Source organism: Lipotes vexillifer, unplaced genomic scaffold, assembly GCF_000442215.2.
Source record: "Lipotes vexillifer unplaced genomic scaffold, Lipotes_vexillifer_v1.1 scaffold1127, whole genome shotgun sequence".
NCBI classification, from domain to species: domain Eukaryota; kingdom Metazoa; phylum Chordata; class Mammalia; order Artiodactyla; family Lipotidae; genus Lipotes; species Lipotes vexillifer.
In genome coordinates this window covers 126,161-135,218 of record NW_006770020.1, presented here as the reverse complement: position 1 = coordinate 135,218, position 9,058 = coordinate 126,161, and the positions used below count along the sequence as shown (strand labels likewise).

The window sequence follows — 9,058 nt, the reverse complement described above, 5'->3', positions numbered from 1 at the left end:
GGCCGCTGAGCTTGCGCGTCCGGCAACGGGAGAGGCCACGACAGTGAGAGGCCCACATATCGCAAAAAAAAAAATAATAATAAATAAATAAATAAAATCAAATTAGCTGATAATCTTTTATTTTCCCTCACCCCTATATTTATTTAATTTTAATTTTTTATTGAAATATAGTTGATTTACAATGTTGTGTTAGTTTCAGGTGTACAGCAAACTGATTCAGTTATATATATATATATTATATATATATATTCTTTTTTTATATATATATTCTTTTCTCTTTTTTTACATTCTTCTTTAAAAGCAGATTTCTTTTTAAAAAAATTCCATTTCTTGGGACCTCCCTGGTGGCCCAGTGGTTAAGAAACTACCTTCCAATGCACCGGACATGGGTAAGATCCCTGGTCAGGGAACTAAGATCCCACATGCCTCGGGGCAACTAAGCCCGCATGCCCTAGAGCCCGTGCACCACAACTAGAGAGCCCACGTGACACAGCTACTGAGCCCTCGTGCTCTGGAGCCTGTATGCTGCGACTACTGAGCCCATGTGCCACAACTAGAGAGAAGCCCACACACCACAATGAAGAGCCTGCACACCACAACGAAAGATCCCGCATGCCACAACAAAGACCTGACACAGCCAAATAAATAAATAAATAAATTTTAAAAAATTCCATTTCTTGCTTCTCTGAAAAAGTTGAGAGATCTTACAACATGGAATCTACATTGGCACAAGAGAAAAATTACCTGGAGTTGATAAATTGCTGTCCCCTTTATAAAGGACATGCTTCTGTCATTTTCTTGGGCCCTGTAGAGATCTGAGTTGCCAAGTCTATGTAGTGAGACATAACTATGCATAAAACAATAACAACTAAATATTACAAGATAATAGATGCTAAAGTGCTTAATTATGATTTGAAGCTAGGAACACTAATTACAAGAGGAGATAACTGAAAGTAGAATAGTCAGAAAAAATTCCAAAGTAATGGTCTGTGGTGAGGTCAGCCTTGAGGAACTAAGCTTGGTCAAGAAGAGACAGAAAGGAAATCCAGAAGAGAGGAGGAGTAGACTATACACTCTGTGAAGGCAAGGGTCCCATCTAAATTGTTCACTACTCTAACCCCAGCTTCTAGCATAATGCCTGGAACTTTGTAGGCACCCAGTAAATGATTGTGGAGCAAAGGAAAGTGGCATAATTTTTAAAATGTGTTTTAGAGAACATATTCAGGCAGTGGTCTACAGAATAGAGAAGGCAAAAGAACCAAGGTAGAACTAGAAGCTATTGGAATACTTTATGTGTATCATGGTAAGAGCTTACATAGGTGTCACAAACTCAGTACCTAGAGGGGTCAGGCAGGTTAAGATCACCTAGACCAGATAGGAAATATAGTGAACTGAGAACACATGTCCTGTCTAAAAGGGAAAGGAGGAAGCAGTTTACCAACTCCAGGCAGTTGTTGACAAGAGGGAATACGGGTTGGTATCTTCTGATTATTTAAGAGAAGCTGGAATTCTAGAGTTTTAAGTAAAGTATGATTTTTTATTTTTTTTAAGTTTTTACTTTTTATTTATTTATTTTATAGAAATATAGTTGATTTACAATATTAGTTTCAGATGTACAATATTATATTAGTTTTAGGTATACTACATAGTGATTCAATATTTTTCTAGATTATACTCTATTCAAAGCTATTATAAAATATTGGCTATATTCCCTATGCTGTACATTACATACTTGTATCTTATTTATTTTATACATAGTAGTCTGTACCATTTAATCCCCCACCCCTATCTTGCCCTCTCCCTCCTTCCTTCCCCTCACTGGTAACTAATTTGTTCTCTATATCTTTAAGTCTGTTTCTATTTTGTTATATTCATTTGTTTCAATTTTTAGATTCCACATATAAATGATAACATACAGTATTTGTATTTCTCTCCCTGACTTATTTCACTAAGCATAATACCCTCCAGGTCCATCCATGTTGCTGCAAATGACAAAATTTCACTCTTTTTTATGGCTGCGTAGTACTCCATTGTGTATATATACCACATCTTCTTTATCCATTCATCTGTTGGTGGACACTTAGGTTGCTTACATATCTTGGCTATTATAAATAATGTTGCTATGGGAGTTCCCTGGTAGTCTAGTGGTTAGGATTCTGTGCTTTCACTGCAGAGGCCTGGGTTCAGTCCCTGGTTGGGGAACTGAGATCCTGCAAGCTGAGCAGTGTGGCCAAAAAGAAAATGCAGCTGTGAACATTGGGGTGCATATATCTTTTCAAATTAGTGTTTTCATTTTCTTTGGATGTATACCCAGGAGTGGAATTGCTGGATCATATAGTAGTTCTAGTTTTAGTCACTGAAAATTTTAAAGCCATGAATGTAATTTTGCAGGAACACTATCACAGGCAATCATTTTTTGTTTTGTTGCTAAAGCTGTTGGATACATGTTAGAATGATTTTTTTTGGTCTGAGTGTATGACAGGAAAATAATGTTTACATCAATATGTAAATCAAAGCATCTCCACTAGCATTATTAATCTAGAAGGAAGTATTACATAGACAATAGTAAGAGGAAGGACATTTAGTCTATATTTTCAAATGGGACTTGATCATTTTAAAGTTGTTCACTGGCAAAATTTTTCACCAAGTTAGTATAGATTATATGCTACTTCATAAAAGATAGCAATAATTAAGTTTGGGTTTTTTGTTTTGTTTTTCAGTATTTGCTTTCAGAGAAAAATCCTAAAACTTGTAGGGATTTCTGATGCCAGAAAATTTTGATATATAAGAGTATATTTAGCAATCAGGGTGACTTAGATCATGGTAAGTGGCGTATGTATAATTATAATGTGCATTCCAGTTATTTAAACTGAGGTATCCTTGATCAGGTTGAACATACTGTGAGTAGAAGATCTCTTCTTCCAACAAATAAGATGGAGACAGTCTTTGGACAATGGCCTCACTGAATTGGTAAGTTAACTTTCTCCGGATTTTGATGACTTCCCCACTTCTTCCATAATTCCTCAGTGCTCTGGCCATTTTCTGGTAAGTCATGGTCTTCTGGTTGCCTTTTCTTTTCCTCTAAAGTTGGGCAAGTTTTTCTTTGTTTTTTGATACAAACTGAAAGATGCCTTTGGCTTGATCTATCCATTAAATACAAGACGCATCTCGGGATTACACAGGGATTCATGAAGGTATTCAAACAGTCGGAACTTCTTCCTGCCTTTTCCTCCCTTTTGCTGGAGAAGAGTAGGTTGCACCAGCTGGTTTTCAGGGATGTTCTACAGAAACTGATGAGTATTTCTTTCAAAATAGAGGTCCGCAGCACTGTTTATTACTGTTCTCCAATTGTAGACCAGTTCCACTGTGGACAGCACACCATAGCTGTTGGAATTTCCTCTGACATGAGAACAGTGGTTGATGAAAGCCAGGTAATTTTTATAATCTGAGGAGTACTGAAGATCACCAGTTGAATGTTGCCTCAGTACTTCAAAAGCATCTTCAAATGCTTGACTCAGCTTGTCTTGTTCAAAACAAGCCATGCTTCATTAATAGGCAATTCTGTCAATGTGAGGCCAGTCTAACATTTAGGTATACTCCAGGTGGAAATAACTTTCCCCTCTGAAGTGCAGGTTGGCAACACCCTTCAAAGTATGATTTTTTAAATGTTGGCAATCAACCATTTCTTTAAAAGTGTGGGTCTGGGCTAATTGACATACTGCTACAGACTGAATTGTGTCCCTCCCCAAATTCATATGTTGAACTCCCAACCCCCAGTGTGACTGTATTTGGAGATAAGGCTTTTATGGAAGTAATTAAGGTTAAATGAGGTCATAAGGGTAGGGTCTTCCTCCAATGGGATTAGTGTCCTTATAAGAAGAGACATCAGGGAGGTCACTCTCTTTCTCCAGGAGCACAAAGAAGAGGTCATATGAGCACACAGGGAGAAGGCAGCCATCTGAAAGCCAGGAAGAGGGCCCTCACCGGAACCTGATCATGCTGGTACCCTGATCTTTGACTTCCAGCCCCCAGAACTGTAAGAAAATAAATTTCTGTTGTTTAAGCCACCCAGTCTATATAGTGTTTTGTTATGGCAGACCTAGCAGACTAATACACCTACTTATAAAGTTTTTATTGTTATACAAACAACACTGCGAAAGTTTGTAAATATCTTAAATGGCATTCAATAGAAAACTGTTTAAATAAATTGTGGCTCATCCATATAGTGAGAAACTATGCAGTCACACAAGAGAATGAGATATTTATTTACATACAGATATGGAAAGATCTCCAAAGTATAATTTTAAGTAGACAAAGCAAGGTGTAGAACAATATGCAGAGTGTGTTACTATCCGTGTATAAAAGGAAAGCAGGAGAAAAAATACTCATTTGCTTGATATGCATAAAATGCCTGTGGAAGGGGCTTCCCTGGTGGCGCAGTGGTTGAGAGTCCACCTGCCGATGCAGGGGACACGGGTTCGTGCCCCGGTCAGGGAAGATCCCACATGCCGCGGAGCGGCTGGGCCCTTGAGCCATGGCCGCTGAGCCTGTGCGTCCGGAGCCTGTGCTCCGCAATGGGAGAGGCCACAGCAGTGAGAGGCCCACATACCGCAAAAAAAAAAAAAAAAAGTCTGTGGAAGAATTTCCAATAAACATAACTTTAGTTGCCTGAGGCAACTAGGGGACAAGACTAGGAGGGAGACTCTTCATTGTATATCACTTAGTATATTTCAAATTTTGAGGGATATATAATGCATTATTAATTTAAAATTCATTTTTAAATGAAAGTTTTATCAATTTAGGGGGAACAAAACACATGCGTAGGCTCTATTTGGTCTGTAGGCTAATTGGTTGTACCTCTGGACTAAATTAAAGTGGTGGTAATTAGAATAAAAAGAAAGGAACTGATGCCAGATAGAAAGGGAATAAAAAACATAGCCCTTGGCAACCAAGTAGACAGGGAAACTGAGGAAGAGAGTTGATGCCAGCATTTTGAGCATGGAATATGGGAACCACAACAACGATGTTTCCCCATTTCTTACTACACTATCATGTATTCTTCTAAGTGCTTTACAAAATTAGCACATTTATTCCTTACTGCAACCCTATGAGGTAGTTTCTATTATTATCCTCAGTGCAAAGATGAAAAAACTCAAGTTCAGAGTTTAAATGACTTCACCAAGATTATGATGATGGTAAATTGCGAGACCAGGTAAATGAAAAAGAAGTCTTGAATGGAGAGGTGGGGGAATAGTCTAGGGGTAATGATGGGTTCTCTTTTAGAAATGATGAGTTTGAGGTTACAACAAAATATCAAAATGCTAGTGATTTGATACCTGGATTGGTATCAAATACCTGGATTTGGCTATAGAGTTAAGTTATAACTCCTTAATTTAAAGTGTTTAATACTTCCAGAGTTTGCTTTGCCCACATTACACCTATTTTGTCTAAGTACACAGATATCTTTAATTTTTTATACAAAGCGTCAGTCTTGTTACAGACTTTTAAATCCAGCTTCCTGTCTCACTGAATTACCTTCCTTTTTTCCAAAAACCAAACAATGTTTAAATAAAATAAACTAAGTAACAAAATGATGAGACCCTCCACTTAAAAAATACATATTAGAAATACATATAAAACATACATTATAAATAATGTATGTTTTACTTACATTATTTATAACCACAAATACTGTATTATTTTAGATGTGAGAAAACTGAGGCTAGATGATAAAGCTGAGTTGGGGACAATAAATACAACAAAAACCCAACTTCAGGTATACAACCTGAATTGAACACATTATTATATGAGAATAAGAAAGTACATCAGACAAGGGTTCACATCATCTTTGGATAAACTAATGAACCTTATATGATAATGTTATTCATTCACACTCTACTTAGTAATGAGATGACAACTGTACTAGATTATCATCTAGGTCAATCATCCCAATCAAGTTTTCCTTCACTGACAAAAACATGACATTTTGGAGCTAAATCTTAGAAGATCATCTATAATATATGTACCCCGTGTTTACATGGGAAAGTTAATTGGGTAAGTACTTTGAAGATACAATCATACTAATATCCTCAAGCACCTTTCTGTCTAGAAAGGGGGTAAGGGCTTAGATATGTACAGAAATGACCAAAATACAGGGAAGAGAGTTGTGTAGGTTCCAGATAATGTGGGTAAAGTGATATGGAAACTCAAAAGTTTATTTCTATATGCAAGGATCAGGAAAATTTTCATACAAATGGCATTTGATTTGGGATTAATAATGAGAGGAATATTATAAATACTGTTTTAAGGAAAAAATCATAAAAAGAAGTACATTACAAAGCAGTTCATTTATAAGTATCCACTGAGCAGAACAGACAGTGATGTACAATTTCTAAGGAATAGCTGAGGAGATAAGGAAAGCTTTATGTGGGGGCTAAGGACTAAAATAGGACTTGAAGGAAGATTGAGGTTTAAATGGGGGGTGGGCAAAAAGAAGTCATTTAAGATGGAGGAATAGAAAATGAGTTTTTAACAATTTTATCAGTGCCTGACACAGTATGCCAACACATATTTGCTAAATGAATTATATATCCAAAGGCAATCTTATTATTCATCAGTGTAAGTGACACAATAAACTAGAACTGACTCAAGGCAAGTGTGAATATATAAATGTGTTACATAATAATAATGCCCCTGCCAGAATGAGAAAAGGTTGATCTCCCTCACCACCAGATACACACAATCTGGAGAGATGAAAGATGACTAGACTAGGCTTGGTGACTTGGTTATTGGAATTTAATTAACTGAACCAAGGGCCCCATTTCAGAAATGCATATACTAGGATGATAGGGGTTGGAGGGAGTTGAAGCAATGGTGGTGGTAATCTAGTTCATGTTTTTTCCCCAGTTTTCTTTCTGATGTATCCTGAAAGCCCTAATGAGAGGTACCTATGGCTCCCCAGAGCTCTGAAAATAGAGCCATTAACTAGTCTGGTCTTGAGGATGGACTAGATTCACCTATCACTTTTACTTTTGAGTTTATATTTCTTCCCTTCCTATGTTTTCTGCCTGTCTGCCCCCCAAACCAACCTGAAGACACTGTTCCCAGCCCATTCTCTGTGTTCCCAACAGTCACCAAAAATTAAAAGCCTCCATATATAAGGGTCCCCCCCAAAAATCTGAAGAATGGGATGAGGTCATTTGTAAGTCACTGATTTCTGTTGTCCAAAGGTCCTGTTGGTTATATCATCCTAGTTAAGTTGTCCAAAGAATGAGGGGAAAGGCAGGCTAGTGTCCCTTTCTCTCAGAGGTGCTAAAGTCCAGTGGGAACAATGTTAAATCAGTAGCAAGCAAAACCTATGTTCTAGCTTCAGACTTTGGGCAAGCTAATTCAATATTCCAAGGTCTCCTTTCACCCCCTGGGAGGTGTTTTAAGGACAGCAAAACACTAATTCTATCAGTGAAGCTCCAAAGAAAGAGTCTCGAACAGAGTAGGAGAAGGAAGTGAAACTAAGATATACATGGAATGGCAGCCTCTGTCACATACACTAAGGTATTTAATCTACCCAAATATCTTTAAGATTATTAATCCACATTCTCTAGTGGAGAAAAGCAATGCCTAGGATCACACGGCTAGTAAGGGGTGGCATTAGGATTTCAAAGCAGATCTGCCTGTTACCCCAACCATCATAGTCTCCATCAGCTTCAAATCCAAATTTGGAGATTACTCTTTGCCTAGTTATTATCACATTGAGTGCCATCAGACTGCTGCTTAATAAACGCTTTTCTTTACAATGTAGACAGAACGAAAGGAAAGAAAGGATCGTTCCCTTGAACATCTGTTTGTATTTATTTTTCTAAAGAATAAGTTTTATTTATTTTGTGATTTATTTTTCCCCAAATTCTTAGAGTTAAACATAAAAAGCCCACAAAAAGGCAGCTCTTCTAAGTACCATTGCAAATCGATACTCTCCAGCAATCCCAGCAATTCGGCCCAATCTTCCACCTACACGGACAAACCAACCGCGTTAGCCACGTTTTAAAGAGCCAGGGCAGGGCCTATGCTTTCTCCTCCAACCATGCCCAGCCCCTCCTTAAAGAGCCGGCACGCCCAAAGCAGCTCCTCCCTGGCGGCTGCCTTCAGGGCCTCGCCTTTCAATAGCCTCGGCTCAAACCTTAAGCCCCTGCTCTTCTTCCTTTTAGAAGCATATCTAGGTGCCTACTACTATTTAGGGGGGTTACCTTGGAACGTTGGCCTTCCGAATCCCATTCTCTCTGGTAGCAACTTTGGCTGTGTGGGGTTAAGTCAAGACAAAGCTTACCCCTGAAGGAAAAATGAAAGCACCAAACCAGGGCGGATTAAATTAAACAAATCCATCCATTCGTGCCCCTCTTCATTTCTCCTACGAGGCTCCCCAAAGTACTCCTCCCATTCCGAACCCCTCTTTGCTCAACCCTTAAGCAAAGTCATTTTCCCTTGAGTTTCATTTGATTCCACATAATGTTTGCACCCTTCTCTCTCCACCGCCCCCGCCGCACTCCCTCTACTAAAACCTATAGTAGTGAGGAGTGGGGGTGGGATGGGGGATAGAATCTAGAGGGAGGAGATGGGATTGGGTGGGTTCTAATTCCGGAGTCACTTACCGCCCTTGTCACTAGCTGGAGACTCCTGAAGTGTCCGGAGCTCATGCGGTCCTCTGAGAGGCTCATACTCCTGATCGCAAGACAGCTGTTTCCCTCACACCCGCCCCTGTCTGACAGCGCGCCAAGCGGCTCGCTCTTGCCTTCTCTTTCTCGGCCCCCCACCTCCTCTTTTTCTCCTGGCTGGAAATGAGGAGGAGGGCCAGAGCCGACAGAGTCGATTCAGACCCAGCTAGACCACCCTCGGAACAAGGGAAACAAAGCTCTCAAGTATCCAACCCCAAATTGGGGAGCCAGAAAAACCGACTTCCTAAAAAGTATCTTCCCCTTGCTGCAATGCTCTTTTAGCTCTTTTCCTCGGCTAAAAATAAAGTGGGTTCGCTGGGCCCAAGTGGCCAAGGTTGAGGATCCTCCATTCC

General features: G+C 39.2%; 1 protein-coding gene and 1 pseudogene across 1 annotated transcript in view; both read right to left on the bottom strand.

The window, feature by feature from the left end:
* KLF8 (KLF transcription factor 8) overlaps positions 1–8,764 on the bottom strand; it is a 65,525-nt gene extending 56,761 nt beyond the window's left edge. The window contains exon 1 of the mRNA XM_007445950.1: positions 8,643–8,764. The gene's annotated coding sequence lies outside the window, so the exon portion shown is untranslated. The remainder of the gene's footprint in view (positions 1–8,642) is intronic.
* Positions 2,797–3,542, bottom strand: LOC103091138 (transcription factor Spi-C pseudogene; annotated as a pseudogene).
* Positions 8,765–9,058: the final 294 nt, after the last annotated feature.